A 10,403-nucleotide genomic window follows, 5' to 3' on the forward strand; every position below is an offset into this window, starting at 1 on the left:
AGTTGGATGTATTTTATGTTGAAATATTTTTTTACATTTTACAGTAAGTTTCTTAATTTTATACTTGGGTAATGCAAATTTTCTTACAAAAAATCATGGTTATTAAAGTCCTGTTGTTTAGGACCAGGTGCCAGACCACTTTTTTGCCGCATGTCCAGTACTCCTGTCCTACAGTTTAACAGTTAAATGAGACTCTTCTGTTTAACTCATAATTCACTATTTATAGTTTATCGTCCTCACAGACTGAGGCGTTTTCTCTTCCGCTGTAGACCATGACCTCAATATTGGTCATCTTCGTAGTTTTGACCTGTTCTGTCACGTGTGTGTGGATTTGTGACCCCTAATCCAGTTTATTTCATCCTTTTTGACCCCCATTGTCCACAATAGAGTTTGAAGACCCCACGCACACCTTCACCCAATAATATTCCCGACCTTAGCACAAATAGATGAAGGTCTTTTTGTTGTAAATACACACTATTACAACAGTTTTGCTTTTTAGCTGTTTTAGCTCCCTCTTTTAGTCTTATTTTAGATCACCTAGTGGGCCACATCCACTAGGTTGAGAAACACTCCGCTAGTCCTAATGTTATATTGTCATTTATTTGCATCAATGTTGCTAAGTTGTAATGATCTCACCTGCAGCAAGAGGGCGCAAACATTCCTTTATGGCCTACAGCAAAAGAAATCTTATTTTGACTGAGAAGGAACTTCATAAACTATTTGTTTGTCATAAATGTGCTGTTTGGACCAACAGGTAAACACAGAGACAAGATGATTGAAAAAGTTATGAATTACATTTACAAAGAACAGACTTTCTTCCTCTTGAGTTTCGAAGCAATTCTTTTATTTCTATCCAGGTTTTTATAGCCTAAATGTTTTAAGGGTGTTTTTGAAGAAACCACTGGCTAAGAACCCCAATTATGTGAAATGTTTGTTTAATGGTAAATACTGCCTGGGATATCTGGATGCGAGTAAAAAGCTTTGGGTTCTCCATCCAGGCCTGCTGATTTGCATGGAACATACTTTGAGGGTACGTACCGGCCAAAAGGTTTCCGAGAATGGCTGACAACACAAATTTGCCTGTTTTATTCACACCTTAACTGCTAAGGTAATTAGATTTTCGTCTATTTTTCAGCCCACTCCTGAACCGGAATGTCTCTGAATCAGCACCGTGTTCTTGGAATTCCTGGGTATCACGTGTCTCTGTGATGTCGATCCATGATGGTAAGTGACCAGTTAGTGTCACACTTAACAGTCAAATGCACAGCCGTATAAAAACACAGGCCTGCGATGGTGCTGAGGGATTTGTGTTGACGCACATTTAAGCTACTTATAAGAGGGCTGAGATCTCCTGTCTGTACCGTGACTTTGTTGATGGTCTTTTGAGTTATTCCAATCTGAATAAACCAGTTTTTTTCTATAGAAAAATGACTCCTAATGTTTTGTGCATGAATATTTGCAATTGATTTTTACGACAGATGTTAGTAGTGTTCATTTTGTCAGCGACAAGCGCGAACGAAAAGGTTATAATTGTTAACGTTAGTAAATACGTTCGCTAACATAAACTAAAAATTAGCAATATTGTTTTCCAGCATTTATCAATCTTTGTTAATGTTAGTAAATGCCAGTACAGTTTTTTATGTTAGTTTATTGTCCATTAACTAATGTTAACAATTACAACATTTGATTTTAGTAATGTATTTTTAAATACTAAAATGAACACGAGCTAACAACACCGAACAAAACTTCTACAGCTTTTATTCATATTAGTTATTTTTTTTAGCTAATGCATTGTATACCTGAATATGTTTTTGGTTTAGTTAAAATTCTATGTTTTAGACTTTAAGTCTATATTTGGGGGTCCCAAAGGGGGCCTCACAACGAAAAGGTTTGAGAACCCCTGCATTAACTAATGTTAACAAATACAGCCAATTTTGACTTTTTAATCCTGAACGGTCCCTAGATGCATTGGGTTGGTTTAATTGAATGTCCGTTTATTCATTGAGCCAACGTCACTGTGTTGGACATGTCATGATGCTCATGGAGACCCTTGTTGTGATATTCCAGAGAGCCACAGTGTTTACATTTTTGGGCTGGTAAATCAATGAATGTCTTGCAGTAGTCTTTGCTGGCATGTGACAAGGTATTTTAAGGACTTAACTAAATTTACACTCCTGAGATAGGCACAGGCTCCCCGTGACCCGAGGTAGTTCGGATAAGCTGATTCCAAAATGCAATGGAATGGAACTAAATTTACAGAAACAATGCTACTTAAAATACCATTTCATCAGTCTTATTGATCTAATGCTTCTCCAAGTTAGATGATTGTGTTTCTTTGTCACTTCCAATCTTATGTTCTATATGTTTAACATAATCTCTCAAGGTCATTGGAGAAAGTTGCGTTTTCCTGAAATGCTGTGACATTTCTCTCCATCTCTCGCTAGTTTGTTTCAGACAATGACTAGAGGAATGAAATGAGACGATCAAATGCTTTTAGGTGAATGATTATGAGGCAAAGAAGAGCTACCCCAAAAAATGCTTAAAGGAACAGTTTACCCCAAAATTATAGTTCTGTTATTATTTACCCCTTTCTTATGTCTTTTCAAACCTGCATGACTTTCTTTCTGTTTTAGAACACAAAAGATGCTCTTTCAAAGAATGTTGGAAATCGAACAACGGAGGTACCTATTCACGTCTATTGTATTGAGCTTTGTAGGTAACAAGAAGCTTGGGAATATATGGAAAGTAGTGGTGGGCCGTTAACGGCAGTGAGACTCTTATCGCGCGATAAAAAAAATGTCGCCGTTAATCTATTCTCAAAGTTGGGTTGGGAGCTGGGTATATACTACGCAAGCTATGATGACTTTCAACTTGATATTTTAGCGCGGATGTATACCAGCTTAACTGCACTGTACGGGGCGAGAACGAGATTTTTCAACTCGCGTGATTCGCGTCATTCGCGGAAGCAGAAGCCGCCTCATCATAACCAGGGCTTCATTCGCGCGATTCGCGCAGCAAGTAGGTCTATTGGCTCTTTGCATTAACATATAAATCACTCGCGCTTGACGCGCCATTCGCGTTAGGTCTGAACACAACATAACGTTACTGTGAAATTACCGCATCAAACGTGACGTGCTAACATGGATGCAGCTATGAAGCCGCCGGGTTTGCTTCAGGGAATATTAATTTTTAAGAAGCTTCCCAATAGAAACATCGACAAGACTAAGGTTGTTTGCACCTTGTGCAATGCGGAATTGGTTTAAAAAAAAAAACTTTCTCTCAACAGGTAGTGGTCTAGCTTTAGTTGAAACCAGTAACTTTGTATTGAGATCTAATGTATTATGGCTCCTGTATGACATATCGCTTGTTGCTCCCTCACTCTTTGTAAGTCGCTTTGGATAAAAGCGTCTGCTAAATGACTAAATGTAAATGTACTGTAGGAGCTCTTCCAGTATCAAGTACCAACTAAACGCAAAGCATCCCTTAGCTAATGCGGAAGTAAACACAAGTTCATCTTATTGAACATAATTTAATTTTCATCACCAATTATCATAGTAGAACAGCTTTCTCAAGCAGTTTGTGATGCATTTTGGAAACAGGAGATGAGCCCCTGGTCTGATGCGCCACCTGGCTTGAGAAACCTGTTCTCAAAGACTTACTTTTAGTCATTATTTGGGTAGCACACATATTCTGAATGCCTTCGGCAGAATTCAAATGAGCCATTTTAATCTAGATTAATCTAGATTAATCTTGGAATTAATCTTGATTAATCTAGAGTAAAAAAAATAATCTATGCCCACCACTAATGGAAAGGCAATCTTTGTTGTTTTCTTTCCATGTTCTCTCAGCCCGTGTTTTTGCTCTCATCCTATTTCCATGTTATATGGAAATATAGAGCATTTCTACAGCACAGCATGTCCCGCTGTTCTCTTGGGTGCGGCACCCTCATCGAGGAGGGGGATGGACACGATAGCTGCATTAGATGTCAGGGCGTCCAGCACGCTGAGGTAGCTTTCGTAGACTGCGGGCTTATGATCATGCAGAAGTTGCATTCACGGGTGGCTGTCTTACTCCGGGAACCAGCCACCACTTCGTCTGCTACCCAGACTGTGACATTGGTGGCCAAGGCCCCTATGTCAGCTAGGGCTATCAGCGTTGGTGATATGGGGACCTCTGCGAGAGTAAACCCGCCAGCCAAGCGCTCACGGGCCACTTGCACCCTGCCTCGCTCATCTGACTGTTCTCCATACCGACGGTGGTAAACTGTCCGGATCCTCAGTCATGTATTCAGAAACGATGCGTGACGATGATGAGATGTCGCTCGCAGCGTCGGAGGGAGACTTGCTGGCATCCGACGCTGAAGACTCCGTGCTCCCCCTCGAGAGGGGTCGAGCTCAGGAGGAAGCAGAGGTTGAGATGTCAACCATGCTTACTCGGGCAGCCACGAGCATTGGGTTGCAGTGCACACCATCCCCCAACGCTCGCGGCTGGATACGTGGTTCCTGGTGTCGGCGCGCAGTGCCATTCTTCCCGGAAGTGCATGGAGAGCTGTGCAAGACTTGGAGCGCTCCACTCACGGCTCGCTCTAGTCAAACCAGTTCTAGCTCCCTCACTTCCCTCGATGGTGGGGCAGCCAAAGGTTACATCGAGATCCCCCAGGTGGAACGTGCGGTCACGGTGCATTGCCTGGGAGCTTGAGAGCTGCCCACACTAACTCGGTGGCTTCTGAGGAAGGTCCGTCTTGGTTACTCAATCCAGTTCGCCAGAAACCCTCCCAAGTTCGGGGCATCCTCTCCACATCTGTCAAAGCCAGGGAAGCCTCCGTACTTCGGGCAGAGGTCGCCACCCTTCTGGCGAAACAGGCATCGAGTTCGTCCCTCAAGCCAAGAGGTTCAGTGGGTTTAATAGCCCGTACTTCATCGTTCCCAAGAGAGACGGGGGGTCACGCCCCATTCTAGATCTGCGTGCCCTTAACTAGCACCTTCACAAGCTGCCGTTCAGGACGATCACGCAGAGGCGCATCCTGACATCCATCGGGTGTCAGGATTAGTTGATGGCAATAGACCTGAAGGACGCTTACTTTCATGTCTCGATCCTCCCTCAACACCGGCCGTTCCTACGGTTCATGTTCGAGGGGCAGGCATATCAGTACAGAGTCCTCCCTTTCGGTCTGTCCCCACGGGTCTTCACGAAGATCGTGGAAGCCGCCCTTTCTCCCTGAGGGGAGGAAGGTGTGCGGGTACTGAACTATCCTGACGACTGGGACACTCGCGAGATCTGTTGTGTACGCAAAGGGACCTGGTGCTCCGGCACCTAGATCGATTGGGACTTACAGGTCAACCGAGAAAATAGCAAGCTCTCTCCGGTGCAAAAATCCTCTTCTCGGCATAGAACTCGACTCTGTCTCCATGACAGCGCAACTGACTACCGAGCATGCACAGTCAGTACAGAACTGCTTGAACCTTTTCAAGCGGCAGTCAGTGGTCCCCCAGAAACTAGCCGGGTCGTGGGGCAGCAGTCTAAGCAGGGATGCCCAGACTTCCCTCTCCCTAGACACTTCCTCCAGCTCTTCCGGGGGGACCTCGAAGTATTCCTTCCACCGCCCGATGATATCCCCGGTCGAGGTCAACAGCTGCCCCCCTCCACTGTAAACAGCGTTGGTAGGGCATTGCTTCCCCCTCCTGAGGCGCTGGACGGTTTGCCAGAATCTCATCGAGGCCGACCGATAGTCCTTCTCCATGGCCTCGCCGAACTCCTCCCAGGCCCGAGTTTTTGCCTCCCCAACCAACCAGGCTGCAGTCCGCTTGGCCTGTCGGTACCTGTCAGCTGCCTCGGGAGTCCCACAAGCCAGCCAGGCCAGATAGGACTCCTTCTTCAGCTTGACGGCATCCCTTACTTCCGGTGTCCAGCCCCGGGTTCGGGGATTGCCGCCTCGACAGGCACCGGAGACCTTACGGCCACAGCTCCAATGCGTTGACAATGGAGGTGGAGAACACGGTCCACTCGGACTCAATATCTCCAGACTCCCCCGGGATCTGGTCGAAGCTCTGCCGGAGGTGGAAGTTGAAGATCTCTCTGACAGGCGATTAGGCCAAACGTTCCCAACAGACCCTAACTGTACGTTTGGGTCTGCCGAGTCTGTCCAGCTTCCTCCCCCACCATCGGATCCAACTCACCACCAGGTGGTGATCGGTGGACAGCTCCGCCCCTCTCTTCACCCGAGTGTCTAAGACATATGGCCGTAGGTCAGATGAAACAACAACAAAGTCGATCATTGACCTCCGGCCAAGGGTGTCCTGGTGCCATGTGCACTGATGGACACCCTTATGCTTGAACATGGTGTTCGTTATGACCAAACTGTAACTAGCACAGAAGTCCAATAACAGAACACCACTCGGGTTCAGATCAGGGGGGCCGTTCCTCCCAATCACGCCCCTCCAAGTGTCACTGTCGCTGCCCACGTGGGCGTTGAAGTCACCCAGCAGAACGACGGAGTCCCCAGTCGGGGCGCTTTCCAGCACCCCTGCCAGAGCCTCCAAGAAGGCCGGGTACTCTACACTGCCATTTGGCCCATAGCCGCAAACGACAGTGAGAGACCTTTCCCCGACCCGGAGGCGCAGGGAAGCGACCCTCTCGTTCACCGGGGTAAACTCCAACACATGGTGGCTGAGCTGGGGGGCTATAAGCAAACCTACACCAGCCCGCCGCCTCTCACCCTGGGCAACTCCAGAGTGGTAAAGAGTCCATCCTCCCTCGAGGAGTGTGGTTCCAGAGCCCAAGCTGTGCGTAGAGGTGATCCCGACTATCTCTAGTCGGAATCTCTGAGCCTCACGCACAAGCTCCGGCTCCCTAGAGCTAGATTCCGCGTCCAGGGATCGGGTTGTCAAGGCCCCCGCCTTTGACTACCACCAGATCCACTTTGCACCGGCCCCTTACGGTCCCTCCTGTAGGTGGTGGGTCCACGGGAGGGTGGCCCCACGTCGCTCCTTCGGGCTGAGCCCGGCAGGACCCCATGGGGGAAGCATACGAGCCCCATTCCCTGGGCCTGGCTCCAGGATGGGGCCCCGGCTGCGCCATGCCGGGCGACGTCACGGTCCTCGAAATTGTAGTCTTCATATGGGTTTTTTGAAAACTGTCAAAAAACCTTTTATGGGCTGTCACAGTGGTTTATCAAATTGCAACCAGGTAAAACAAAGTTTTACACAGCTGACAATCAGAGCTGTTATACTTCTCATCCCTGTCACTAAGACAAACTGAGTTTATAAATTCATATGTTCTCCGGCACAGGAAGTCACGAGGGTGCAGCCCTACCCTGCTTTTGGTGAACATCTGCTTGAGCATGACGGTTTTCTACCTTCTCTTCATGTTTGGCATAAACAATCCTGTCAAACATGCAAAAGATGCAATTTCTTTTTTAGAAAATAAAGTTCCTGAGTCAGATCACAAGAAGTACTCAGACGAGGGTCCCTGCACCATATTTACAGCCTTGATTACTTTTTGTTGGCCACGTTCACTTGGAATTTTCTTTATGGGATTCATGTGTTCCTCCTCTTCAAAGCAACTATATCTGGACCACCTCCATGGTTTCTGAAGGTGGGATAATGTACAGGCAGCCGGTAATCACAGAAATAAACCCCGACAGTGTGATCTTGAATAAAGAAAGAGTTTATTTCGAGATTACAGCCGGCTGCTTGTACATTATCGCATTATTGTTTACACGGCTGCTTGGCACATGAGAAAAAATGGACATCTGAATTTAAAATATTTTATTAGCAAATTTTTACCGAATGCAGACCTTCCGCGAGGTATACTTTCGGTTTTTAGGAAAGAAACGATATTCAAATGTCACGAACAGGAAATTTGGTTGAATCATTTGTAAAAATAATGTCACTTATGTTATTAAAAGACATTTTTATATTTAATTTTGTCAAAAAAAGTCAAAATGATTCGCTGCATCCGACTTTTAGTTTTGAGAAGGTGTTATCTGGGAATAGAAAACCTTTAAATGTCGCGACTGCCCAATCAGAATCAAGCATTCGAGGGAGCTGTGTAATAAATGTTACTGAATACCTTGGTTATAAAACTGCAATGTTAAATATTTACGTAAAATACACTTTATCCTGCAATAATTTTATTTTTTAATGGTAATATTTTATCTGTTCATTTATGGTGTGCCTTGATAATAACTCTTGTTAAAACATAAATAAAACCCCTTCAAAAAAATTCAGACTGAGTTTGCTAATTCATTACAGTCCCCTACACTACAAACAAAGATAAACACAATGGAAAAGACAAAGAATACGAACTTGGGACAATAAGTAATAATACATCTACACTGTGGTTGTGTGTCAGGTGTTGACTGTAATTTTCATATCATTTCTTTCCTGTTTAAATGTTTGTGATAAACTAAAAACGTGTTCTCTTGTGGGTTGAGCATATTGTAAATGTTAAGAAAATTCAACCTAAATTCAACATCCCTCTTAGATTACTTTAAAATGTTGTCACAAAGATGATATCTGTCAGCTAAAATGTGCGATTAGTGGGACACGGCTCTGAGATTGTAGGCGGGGCCTCCACACCTCTAACGCCTCTTCACGCTGGTTCACCAATCAAAACGGGCAGCATTAGATAGGCTTTCTGCACATTGGATAGAAGTGAACTGTCACTCATCTGTGGTTAAACCAATGAACGTCACCGTTCAAAAGAATTGTTCGCCTGTTAAGTGGACATTTAGTCTCCTTCAGTGTCTGCTAGCAAAAGACAAAACGGACACGTGAAGAAGTGTTGCTCGCGTTCAGGTTATTGTTAAAATGAATCTGGGTTTTGTTCATTCGATTAAGTTTTATTAGGTTTATTCTGAGTTTAAAAGAGTCGATCGACTGTCAGTTTGAATGCGCGCGCAATAAATTTGCTTTGGGAGTCAACGTACCCTTACAAAACATCCCAAGCAACTTTCAAATCAAGTAAAACTAATAATAAAAACGTTTATTTAATATAAACAAATATAGACTTTTGTGCTCCTCTTGGAATTTTTTATATTTAAGAGATGTCAGCATGTCCACGTTTAATTTGCAGTAAACACAGTGACTCCTGCTGTTTCTACATGTATTGCATGTATTACGTTTGTCTAACAACTTGAACTTCATGTTCCTTCTAGAGTTTTATAGTTTGTCCACTTCTACTAGATTCGTGTAGATTATAAGGTGCAGTAGTGTTCTGGAATAACATGATTATATTTATAGTTTACACCATCAATAGGTGAGGAAACTCCCGTCCAGACCCAGGTAGAAAGAAACATCCAGAAGAAACGCTGTCTGCGTTGAGCTTGCAGCATTCTCAAGGACTCCTCTCACCCCGCTCATAGACTGTTTATTCTCCTGCCTTCTGGTAGGTGCTTCAGGTGCCTCCGGACAAGAACCAGCAGACTAGGAAACAGCTTTTTTCCCAGAGCTGTTTCATTATTGAACTCTGCTCCCCACTGATTCCACTACCCTCATAACTTTAACTTTAATGCTGCTATTACACTTTTACATTGCACTACAGGGCTGCATGCATGACTGAACTGTACACACCAGTACTTCATGTATCTGCTCTACCGGACTGTTTACACACACATAGCATCATTTGCACTCTATACTGCTCACTTGCACACCAGGAATATTACACTGAATGCTCATTTGCACTTATGGACTCATAACTGCATTACCTCATCTACTGCACTGTAACTTCAATTACTTCACCAACTTCTCTATTGCACTGTAACGCATCTGTTGCATAACTAACTGCATCTATTGCATAACTAACTGCATCTACGCATCTATTGCACTATAACTTCAATAACTGCATTACCTCATCTACTGCACTGTAACCTTAATAACCGCATTAATACATCTACTGCACTGTAACTACAATAACTGCACTAACTCATCTACTGCACTGTAACCTTTATAACCGCATTAACGCATCTACTGCACTGTAACTTCAATAACTGCACTAACTCCTCTACTGCACTGTAACTGTATAACTTTATCTACTTATGTATTGCACTATAACTTCAATAACTGCATTAATTCATGTACTGCACCGTACCTTTAATAACCGCATCAACTCATCTACTGCACTGTAACTTTAATAGCTAATGTCTGTAACTAATGCACACTCAAGTCACTTGCACTATTGTATAGTCTATACTGTTATCATAACCACCTGTACATTAATGTTCACAGTATATAGCCTTCTGTTTATATTGTTCATAGTACATAACGACTGTCACATTTTCATAGTACATGCCCATTGTAAAGTATTTTCCTAATATTGTATTCTGTATTTATTCACACTGTATATCCTGCACTTGCTAATTGCACTTCTGGTTAGACCTAAACTACATTTCCTTACACTGTACT

The sequence above is a fragment of the Triplophysa dalaica genome, chromosome 10, assembly GCF_015846415.1.
Source record: "Triplophysa dalaica isolate WHDGS20190420 chromosome 10, ASM1584641v1, whole genome shotgun sequence".
Classification (NCBI taxonomy): Eukaryota; Metazoa; Chordata; class Actinopteri; order Cypriniformes; family Nemacheilidae; genus Triplophysa; species Triplophysa dalaica.